Below are 4,445 nucleotides of genomic sequence, written 5' to 3' on the forward strand. Positions count from 1 at the left end.
GCTGTGGTGGTGGTTGAATCTCCTCTTGGCCTGGTGATGTCCTTGCCTGTCACCTTCTTGTGGGGAGCCTGGCTCTGTGCTGTGGCAGGATGGGAGCCAGTCCCGTTTGCTGTTAGGGAATCCGTGTCCACCCCTGCCCCCCTCCCCCAAGCCCTGTGTCAGATCTTCATCTCACCTCCTCCTAGGCCTTGCTCTCTGCCTTACTCTGTCCTGCCCAGCCTCTCCTTCTAGATCATTCCCTTCCCCAAGGACACAAGGCTCCCTGCTGACTCAAAGTTTGCTACCTATTCTGTTTGCTCATTGTTGTACAACTCCTGGAAACTCACGAGCAAACGGTCTCAGTGCCAAAGGTCTAAAAAAGTCTGCATGTTAGGGGAAAACTATAATGAAAATTTGGGGGGTTGAAAAAACGCAGTGCGCTGCAGGAACCCTAGTGTTCTAAGGGCATCTAGCCACCCTCCCCTTGATTCTCGTCCAGACTGCTGACCCCCTCCCAGCCCCTCAGGTGCCCCTCCATGGCAGGTCTCCCCACCTGGGGCCCTTGGCACCAGACCTGCTCTCTGGCCCTGGGTGCAGGCCAGCCCCTGACACCAGAGCCCGAGTGTGTCCTGGGAACACAGAGCGGGAGGGACTATTGCTCCCAGGGCCCTGCACCTGCTGGTGGGGTGGGCACTGCGGGTTCAGGGCGGCTTTGCAGAGTGAGTTCTGTTCTCCCCGACACATTGTGCTTGAACCGACACATTGTGCTTGAAGGGTTCAGAGGCAGAGACGAAGTCCTCAGATCATTCATTCAACAAACACTGTCTATTTTCTGCCTGTCCCCGGACTGGACAGTAAGGGCACAGTTGCAGAACTGGCCACCTGGATATTAATACTTTCACTGTGGGCTGGACACTGCTAGACATAGCACCTGGGTGATTTCATTCACTAGGAAAAACTTCAGCTGTGTTGGAGACACACTTCTATGACTTATCCTCGCTTTGCAGGCAAAACCTGCAGTATGGAGGGTAAGTACCCTGCCCATGATTGCATGCCAGAGAGCAGTGGAGCTCACAATGACCCCTGAGTCCGCAATGGTGACCCTGGGTGACAGTAGGACTGGGGAGGACGTCCCCGCAATGTGGGACCTGCACAGCCCCAAGACCCCAGCCTCCTGGGCCACTTGCTTTCCTCGTATTCAAATGGGCTAAACCGCGCCCCGCCTACCACTCTCCTCTCACTCACTCTGCTGATACCCCTACTGCTCTGTGCTTGCCCCGGATCCCCCCAATCCCAGGGCACCGCCAGCACAGCGTGGTGCCATAAAACAGGCTTTCCTGAGTGTTTGAGACGAACAGTGAAGAAATGAAAATGTGAAGGGGTTCCTCTAGCGTCCTGGCCTCAAGCAATTTCTCTCTGCCCATCTATCCTCAGATGTCAGCTTGCTGCCCTACTTCCCACGACCTTGACCCCCTTCTCCTTCTCTCTTTTCTGCTTTCCCAAGATTCTGCCCTCCCGCCCCGCCATGCCCGAGAATGGAGCAATTGAGCATTATTTCATTTTCCCCTCACCTTTAGATCACACCCATATGGCCTGTGTGTGTGTGTGTGTGTGTGTGTGTGTGTGTGTCCATGTCCGCGTATGCCAGTTTGTACATTGTATGGGGATGGGGGACTTGCTGCATTTCCACTGAGTTCTTTCAAGTTATTTTCTAAACTAATGAGCCATCTTCTCTTAGATTGATTGTGTTGCCTTCTTAATTTGCAGCCAGTTTCTGCTTGAAATTGCGTTTTCTGCCTTGCTTGCCTCTTGGGTTTTGCTCTGGAGAGCAAGCACTGTGTTTTCACTTATAGAACAAAGATGCGCAGCCCTGCTCTCAGGGAGGTTGCGGTCCAGGGGGAGACGGACACCGAGAGAGTGGCGTCAGTGATAGAGCTCGGTGCGGGCTGGAGGGGGAGTCAGGGCACCTCGGTTCCCAGAGGTGGCACTTGATCTGAGTCTTGAAGGACAGATTCAGATCAGCCTCTCAGACAAGGGGGAGAAGGCATTCCAGGCAGAAGGCACAGCTTCAGCAAAAATAAGGACTCGAGGTGCTTCGTGCTGGATGTGGATTGAAAGCAGGTGTGAGAAGAGAGGGGGCTGGAATGTGGTGAGAAGGTGGCAGTGACCTCTTCAGAGCGAGCGGATGCAGGAAAGATTAGGAATTGCAGAGGGATGGGGGTTGGGTGGGGACGGAAGCCCGGGGACAGAGGAGGGCTGAGGTGGGGAAGGCTGGGGAGGAGGGGCTGGACTGGAGAGCTTGTTAAGAGGTAAAACTGGCAGGACCTGCGAGGCGTGTCTCCACCTCGCGGGGCGTCACCTTGCTCTTCCAGTTTCACATGGAGCCCGAGGGAAAAGGCACCTGTGATGAGGTGGTCCTCGGAGCTGGCGGTCAAGGGTGGGGTCTAACAGGGGCAGAAGGGACAGTAGTCCTAGAGCTGGGCCTCGAGGAGTCTGGTCTCACCCCTCCTAGGTTAGACACTGCTGGTAGACCTCAAAACAGCATCTGGGAGAGAAGGCAGTTTTGAACAGATGCAGGGAACTCCTGCACGGAGAGGCGCCCCGGGGCCACGCTCCCACCTCTCTCCCCATCAACCCCACCCACCCCCTGTCCCTGGAGCCTGGCAGAGGAGAAAGTCAGGCTGAGTTGACCTCGGGAGGAGGGGAGCTCCTGGTTCCTGGAGCTACAGGGGCTGGGGAGGCCCCAGCCCAGGGAGCCTAGAGGGGCTTGGGATTCTGCCAGCTCCGCCGGGCCGTGGGCACAGCCCTCGCCTCGCTTTCTGTCTTCCTCCCCCTCCCTAACAGCTGCACTCCCTCACCCCCAGTACTGATCCTTGAGCCATGCCAGCTTTGCACCCACTCATGGTGTGTAGGTGTGAGAGTGAGTGTGAGGGTGCCCCCAAATCAGGCCCTCGGCTGTGCTACCCCAGTGCCTGCGCGACTTCAAGGCTCGGCTCAAAGCTCCTCCAGGGAGAGGCCTTGCATCCCCTGTGCCCCTGCATCCTCTGTGCCCCTTGCATCCCCTGTGCCCCTGCATCCTCTGTGCCCCCATAACTTCTGGGTCACTGCTCTCGGCACCTCTCGCCCCATTACCGCAGGTGTCCGTTTCCACGCTGGCTGCCTGTTACCTCGGGTGCTTCTTAAGGGTAGATGCGTTATTATGAGCACAGCATGAGGCGTGGCATGGGGGAGCTCGCTGCAGATATGGGAGCCTCTGCTTTTGGGTTTTCCTTGTGGACGCCTGGTGCTGCTGTCCTGTTCTGCAAGTCAGGTGGTTGTTAGAAGCTTACTAACGGTGCAAGACACTACCACACACCCCCCAGAAAGGCTGACGTTAAAATTGGACGATTGTTGAAGGGCCCGTGGAGCCACCGGGAAGCTCCTGTGCTGCTGGAAAATGTGCCAATTGTATGAGCACTTGGGAAACTAAAGCCAAACCTATGCCTATGCTATGCTCCAGGCAGAAGGAGAGCACGTGTCTGCGGAAAGGGGTGTGTGAAAAGGTCCACAGCAGCCTCACGCATCACAGACCAAACGTGGAAACAACCCAAGTCTCCACCAACAGGAGAACAGATAAATAAATTGTGCTACGGCCCTACAATGGAGTACTACTCAGCGATGAAAAAGAACCAACGACTGCTACGCATCCAACATAGATGACATCGCAGGCTATATATTAAGCACAAGAAGCCAGACACAAAAGAGCCCAGACTGTGTGATTCCATTTATATAAAGTTCAGGAACAGGCAAAACTAATTGGTGATAGAAGCCTGTGGTACTTCTGCTGGGGGTGTGGTACTGACAAGGCGGGGGCATGAAGGACCCTTCTCTGAAAGGTTCCCTGGCTTGTTGTAGGTGGTGATTACAAGGGTGTATGTATCTATAAATAAATCATCAAACTATACACTTAAGAGGCGTGTACTCTGTTTTATTCTGCAATAAGAAAGTTAAAGGGAGGGGGAAAACAGCTTATAAAAGGGCTTCTGAGATTCTAATTAGTTCCTTTAAACCCACTGTAGCTTTTTCAGCAAAAATGAGGGAGGCCGGCATGACCCACGTTCTCTTCAGGATCGCAGAGGATTCTAATTTATGGGCGGAGAGGCCCAGGACAAAAGCCTTCCAGGGCTGCTTCCCGACCAGGAGGGTGGGCACCGCCCAGAGGGCAGCCCTGATGACCCCCTCCTCCCCCAGCTGCAGCCAGACCCCGCTCTTCCTCTGGTTCCTGGAACCTGCCCGACCCAGCGGTGTTTCCAGCACTTAAGGCTGGGAGCTCAGCCGCTCCTCCACTCCAGGAAAATATTTGCTCAGGGACTTGGCACCCGTAGAGGAGGAAATAAAAGCCACCTTGGAGTCGAGCAGGCGGCCCTGCTGCGGTTGCTTTGTCTGCCCCTCCAGGTTGCCTCGCAGGCTCTCAGGCCCGCCGTCCG

This window comes from Balaenoptera ricei, chromosome 13, assembly GCF_028023285.1.
Source record: "Balaenoptera ricei isolate mBalRic1 chromosome 13, mBalRic1.hap2, whole genome shotgun sequence".
Lineage (NCBI taxonomy): Eukaryota > Metazoa > Chordata > Mammalia > Artiodactyla > Balaenopteridae > Balaenoptera > Balaenoptera ricei.